This window comes from Mchenga conophoros, linkage group LG15 (genome assembly GCF_057382185.1).
Source record: "Mchenga conophoros isolate Kocher_MC1m ecotype Shallow Benthic linkage group LG15, M_conophoros_male_GT1.1, whole genome shotgun sequence".
Taxonomy (NCBI): Eukaryota; Metazoa; Chordata; class Actinopteri; order Cichliformes; family Cichlidae; genus Mchenga; species Mchenga conophoros.
This window is the reverse complement of record NC_140540.1, coordinates 33,269,108-33,275,958: the sequence shown is the minus strand read 5'-3', so window position 1 is coordinate 33,275,958 and position 6,851 is coordinate 33,269,108. Positions and strand designations below refer to the sequence as shown.

Below are 6,851 nucleotides of genomic sequence, written 5' to 3'. Positions count from 1 at the left end.
AAGTACAAGAATGGCAACATTTAACAATTTGACTCTAACAGAAAGTCTGTTTATTTGCCCTTAAATGGGGCCATGTTTGTAAGGAAAATGTATTCATGCGTTGAGCAGCATAGGTGAGTATGTGGATTATGCCCATAAAAAATTTATCAGATTTTCTTTGCCAGTGCTAAACAGCTTATTCTGCTATTGACTCTTGTTTTTAGCTTCAGGTACCCCAGGTGCTTACAATCCAGTGCCTGATTGGTGCCTACTTAGTATCTCCTGTGAGCATGGACCCTGGTGCAGCGATCACATGCTCCAAGCACGCTACATTTAACTGATGTGGATAGAGCCCGTGCCATAGGGCAACTTCAAACTTGGCATCACAAGAAGACAGTTTCCGCTCACTGACTGCATTTAGAAACCATAAGCGGTCTGCTACAGATTTGCAGTCAAAGTTTGCAGGATGATTTTGCCAATGGTGCTCTGTCCAGACAGTCCATCAAGCCCATAAGCACCGACGTCAGCGACAGGTGCACTAAGCATGAGCGTGAGGAGAAATTTTAGCAATGAATACAGATTCTGCCTTTAGCAGCTGGATTGTAGTGTCAAAGTGTGGAGAAGACACAGAAAAGCTCTGAGCACAGATCCATCGAGGCTGGGGTCTATCACACCAGGCAAGACCCCAGGTGCAGGCTGTGTAAAGATGCCCCTGAGAAAATCCAGCACGTAAAGGTTGGGTGAAAGATGCTAGCAGGCAGGAAACTCCACAACCAAGTGGCCGGCCTAATATACAAGAACATCTGTGCTGAGTATGGCCTGGAAGTCGGTAACCGCAAGGGTGTATGCTTGGTGGAACACTCCATATCCCACAATTCATAGCACGCCTCTACCGAGTCAAACAATGGCAGCTGCCACTTCGTTTAATATATTCCTCTTATTCGTGTTTCTAGGTCACAAAATAAACTTTTAAGATATTTTCAGGCGAGAATGTAGGTGTGTAAACGTCAAAAATCTGCTCGTTTTGTCAAAACATCCCATATTAGCAACAGTTTTCTCACGATGTTGCTGCTAGCCGGCTACCACCGTGAGGTGGCCCCACCTCAGCGGCATCTGCAATCACGCCTCTCAGGCGTAAAGTCTGTGCTCTCTCGGCTGGTTTTTTTTTTTTGTATGTGTCGGGCTGTGAGATGAAAAGCTACAGCCAGCTGTGTGGGTACAGCAACTATGTGTGAAAAGTGGTCCATAACGTAATGCTTCAAAGCGTGTTCATGCAAACATTGTCGGGTCTGCTCATGAACCTCTGCGCACAGCGTCTGCAAATCGGGGCTGTACGAAGTCACCTCATCTTTACACAAAACTGTAAGCTGTCATCTGTGAGGCGCGAGCGGTGTTTGTTTTTACCATAGTTCATGGTGGAGAATGGCTGCTCTGCTGAGTTTTGCTCTCTGTAGCCGTTTGAATGGCAAACTACACTGATTAGCGGCGGCATAGGCACACTTAAAATTTCTTCTGAAATTTTCGCTTTCTAGTTAGTTTTAATCTTTTAACTTTATGCATCAAGCAAAAATTAAATTATATGCAACATTCTCTGACTGGAAGAAATTTGTTTAAACCTATTTTCTGCACATTCCAGCACATAAAATAAAAATTGTTTTTTGTGTTTACACTCAGTCTTTCAAATAAATGCATGTAAAACACAGCAGAAAATAAATAAAATCAAACACTCAGCGGTCCTGTTTTACCCTGCTTAACAGGAGTGGGGCAGGCGGAGGTTTGCCCTGGTGCAGGTGTGCCGCATGTCAGTGGAAGAATCTTGGAGTTTCTCTGTGAATTTCGCATTCCCGTGGCTGCGTACCCGGTGCTTGCTTGGAAGTTTAGGCGTTTTTCCGCTGTAAAAAGAAGTTTTCTTCCCACACAGTGTACAGCAGATGCTAATGTTTTTGTCACTTTTTACAGAATCAAACTCAAAGTAAGGTCAGTACTTCCACGCTCTAAACGCTGCACGGTCATACTCTCTCCCGCACTCGTTATATTATCCATTTTTGATCTGCTCACAGCTGTTGCCACGAACGCCGCACTCGCTTACATCATTGTAACGAGACACTCGCGCAAACGAAATCACGGCGGATTAGTACCACAGTACTGCAGCGTGCTTACAGGACAGTAACAGTAATCTAATTACCTTTTTTGCAATAGTAATCCCTTACTTTACTCGTTACTTGAAAAAAGTAATCAGACTATGCGGTGTTCCCCATCTCTGGACCACATACAGAAAGTATCATAGAAAGATTTAAGGTATCGTACCACATTTGACCTCTGACCTCTTGTTCATGGTTAATAGATTAAAAGTCAAAGTGAAAGACAAATTTGAAACTTTGTTACTTACTACTGTTGTTTGGAATAGATAGGAATATAGGGAATTATATATTTATTTAAAGACATTTATTTAAAGATATTTAAAGACAGCGTTGTCAAGAGAAAGAGAATGACCTGCCTAGTTAATAGGAAATTTACTTTACTATAATATATAATAAGCTCAAGTTATTCATGTACTTTATTATTAAACATTTAAACAATGAAATGAATGTTACACATGTAGTATATCTGCATATCTGTATAAATGAAAAAGAATGTCAAGTATAGTAAAGTGGATTTCATCAGGACAAAATAAAAGCCCTTGCTCTTGTTTTTATTTCAATACAAATTTCTTTAAGGAAAAACAAAGGAAATAAATAAATACAAAACATCACACTGTCGCCCTTTAATTATTTTTAAAAACCTGACATCTGTGCAGACCACAACTAGACAGATAAGCACATTGGATTCAGATTTGATTTAAACTAACATCAGTCAGTCTCTAGAAGTCTAAAAAGTCTGTTTCTACCATTAAACATCCAATATACTCAACTTCCTAGATAGTTTTGACTTCACGTGTGAAAATAGGAACGATTTTTGTGGTGTTTTGTACCACGACATGAGCTCAGATATTACCCTGCATAGCATTCAGCCCATGTTTAAACAAAATGTGGGATTTTCTGCTATTTGTAGCTCTGCTCTAAAAGTAGTACATACCTGGGCCCGCCTACTATCCTTGAAAACGTAAAATGAAGGGCTAGAATCCAAAGTGTATGACATCTCAGGAAAAAAAAAGCACCGAAATGTGCGCTGCTTTTCGGTCTCGTTACTACCGTTTTTGCCATAGTGGCACCGGATACCGGTACCGATCCCTATTGGCATGTTGAATGAGTTATTGCCTTCCTTGTGTAATGTTTACCAGTTTTAATTTTTTTTGGACTTTATGAAACTCCCTCCCCTCTGTGGTGAGAAATAACTTTGCTATTACAGAGCTAAATTATTCAACAGGTTAATACCTTCGCGGCAAGGTCACCTGCGGCATGAGAAATCCATTTTCATGTTATTTAATGTACCTCGGTACAATGACAGTCCTGTAATGAAGTGCCTAATTTAAAATGTAACATCACCTATTGGTGAAACGAGCTTAGATTATAAGACTCACATGTTTTCATTTCTAGTCTTTAAAACCTGTCTCTACCCATCTAGTATTAATTCCTTCTGGGATACAAGTTACCCATTTCTTGTTTTTATACCTAAGATGAATTATTGTTGAATGAAGACATTTTTCAAACACATGTAAAATGTGGCCAATTGTGTTTATTGGGTAAACGAAAAGGTAGAAGGGGGAAAAAGAGGGATAGAAAGAAGGAAAGAGAGAGAGGAGAGAAAACCCCAACAATCCCCTCTGAGCAAGCACCAGGCGACAGTGGATAGGAAAATCTCCTTTTAAAGTGAAAGAAACCTAAATGAGAAACTTATGGCAGAAGGCAAGGCAAGGCAAGGCAAGGCAAGTTTATTTGTATAGCACAATTCAACAACAAGGTGATTCAAAGTGCTTTACAGAGACATTAGAAACAAGAACAAATAAAATGGCAGAACCAGGCTCAGGAGGGGGCAGTCAACTGCCGGGACCGGTCGGGGGGTGAGCGTGAAAAAAGAAAAAGGAGGGAGGGGACGGGGGAAAATTAAGATGGAATAGAGGTGGAAAAAGACAAGGTTAGATCAGGTGGAAGCGTTTTTTCTTCTTTTCTTCTTCTGTTGTTCTTGCTTTTGTGCCTGGATTTCAGTGTTTTTGTACCTCGTTTCATTATACAATTCTTGGAGTTCTTGATTTTTCCTCTGAAGAATAAGTTTTTCTTCTTCCTGTTGTATTTTCTGTTGGTCTTTTTCTTGAAGCAGCTCTTTATTTCCGTTCCGTTCTTTCTGTTTCATTTCCATTTGCTTCTTGTCGTGAAGCAACTGTTGATTTTTGTGGAGAGTTTTGTCATGCTTCACCTGCAGCATCCATGGCTTGGAGTTTGCTCTGCAGGTCTCTCTGCTCGGCCTGTTGTTTCTTGTCTTGGAGGAACTCTTTATTTCTTTCCAGAGCTTCATCAAGTATTACTTGCAAGCCTTCGTTGTGTTTCTCAATGTTCCTTAGCTTGCAATCCATTTCTTCCTGATGTATTTTCTGTTGGTCTTTCTCATGAAGCAACTCTTTATTTTTGAGCAGTGTTTCCTCAAGAGTTATTTGGAGCATTTTGTATTTTTCCTCCAAGACTTCAAACTTGCAGTCTGTTTCTTTCTCAAGCTTTTCTTGTTGCTCTCTCTCCTGAATGAACTTTTTATTTCCGTGCACTTTTTTATCAAGCCTGATTTGGAGCAATCTGTGTTTTTCCTCCATCTCGTCAAGCTTGGAGTCCATTTCTTTCTGTTTCATTTCTTGTTGTGAAGCAACTGTTGATTTTTGTGGAGAGTTTTGTCATGCTTCACCTGCAGCGCTTTGTATTTTTCCTCCATGGCTTGGAGTTTGCTCTGCAAGTCTCTCTGCTCGGCCTGTTGTTTCTTGTCTTGGAGGAACTCTTTATTTCTTTCCAGAGCTTCATCAAGTATTATTTGCAAGCCTTCGTTGTGTTTCTCGATGTTCCTTAGCTTGCAATCCATTTCTTCCTGATGTATTTTCTGTTGGTCTTTCTTGTGAAGCAACTTTTTATTTTTGAGCATTGTTTCCTCAAGAGTTATTTGGAGCATTTTGTATTTTTCCTCCAAGACTTCAAACTTGCAGTCCGTTTCTTTCTCAAGCTTTTCTTGTTGCTCTCTCTCATGAAGGAACTCTTTATTTCTTTCCAGAGCTTCATCAAGCATTGCTTGCAAGCCTTCCTTTTGTTTCTCGATGTTCCTCAGCTTGCAATCCATTTCTTCCTGATGTATTTTCTGTTGGTCTTTCTCGTAAAGCATCTCTTTATTTTTGAGCAGTGTTTCCTCAAGAGTTATTTGGAGCATTTTCAGTTTTTCCTCCAAGACTTCAAGCTTGGAGTCCGTTTCTTTCTCAAGCATTTCTTGTTGCTCTCTCTCTTGAATGAACTCTTTATTTCTCTGCACCGTTTTATCAAGCCTGATTTGGAGCAATCTGTGTTTTTCCTCCATCTCTTCAAGCTCGGAGTCTATTTCTTTTTGCTTCATTTCCATTTGCTTCTTGTCTTGAAGCAACTGTTGATTTTTGTGCAGAGTTGTATTATACTTTACCTGCAGCGCTTTTTTTTTTTCCTCCATGCCTTGGAGTTTGCTCTGCAAGTCTCTCTGCTCGGCCTGTTGTTTCTCTTCTTGGTGGATTTCTTTAAGTTTTTCCAGAGCTTCGTCAAGCTTCTCTTGGAGCTCCTGATTCTTCTTGACCATGTTTTCCTGTTTTATGCTCTCTTTTTTCTCCTTTTGGATGATATCTTTATTTTTTTCCAGAGCTTCATCAAGCTTTTCTTGGAGCTCCTGATTCTTCTTGACCATATTTTTCTCTTTTATGCTCTCTTTTTTCTCCTTTTGGAGCAGATCTTTAATTTTTTCCAGAGCTTCATCAAGCTTTTCTTGGAGCTCCTGATTCTTATCTTGGAGAGCCCATTGTTTCTCCTCAATAATACCTTCTTTTTCTTGAAGTTGGTAGGATAATTTTTCTAATTCAGCTCTCTTGCTCTCATTTTCTTCCGTCAGGATCTTAATCTTCTCTCTGTTCATGAGATTTTTATTCTCAATTTCTTCCAATCGCTTTTCCTCTAATTCTATCTACTTGTTCGTCCCAAGGAAGAGAGCTGACATAAGGGTCTAGGGACTCATACCATGGAATAGAGCTGGGGTCAACTTCTTGTCTTTCTTGATTTTTCTGAGACATGTTGGAGTCTGTATACCGTGAGTATGAAAAGGATCCAAATGTTTCAAAATGCTTTACTGGTGAACGTTCGAATGCTGCTAACATAAGTGCTGCAAATAACGGACTAAAAGTTGTACATCCTCACCCCTACTTAAGGATTCATGAGGATCAAAGCTTCAAAGGATCAAAGCTTTAGAAGATTGTGACATCAGAATTCCATAAGCCAATAAGGTTGTCACTAGGGATGGGTATCATTTAGGTTTTATCCGATACCGGTACTTTTGAAACGGTGCCGGTGCTTAAACGGTGCTCAAACCAGTGCTTAAAGAATGGAGAACACAAAATTGGTCCAAAAACCTCATGTTCAGATGGTTTTTTTTGTAAAAAGATAACAATGTTAGCCTTTTCTGCAGCTATGGGGCATATATGGTAACATTCTTGGCTGGAAGCAGTGCTTAAACAATGGAAAAAACAAACTTTGTCCAAAAACCTCTCATGTTTAACTGTTTTCCACTTTTTCTTTGGTCATTTTAGCCTTTTTGGCCAGGGTGAAGGGAGCATCTGCCATCAAACAAGAAGACAGTCGCATGTAGCTATGATGATGTTTGCTAGTTCACCTTACATGCATTAATGTAATAACGTGGTTAGCCTACTCAACGTAAATCACATACGAACA

General features: G+C 39.9%; 1 pseudogene; it reads right to left on the bottom strand.

Moving 5' to 3' along the window:
- Positions 1–4,059: 4,059 nt before the first annotated feature.
- Positions 4,060–6,307, bottom strand: LOC146558687 (uncharacterized; annotated as a pseudogene).
- Positions 6,308–6,851: the final 544 nt, after the last annotated feature.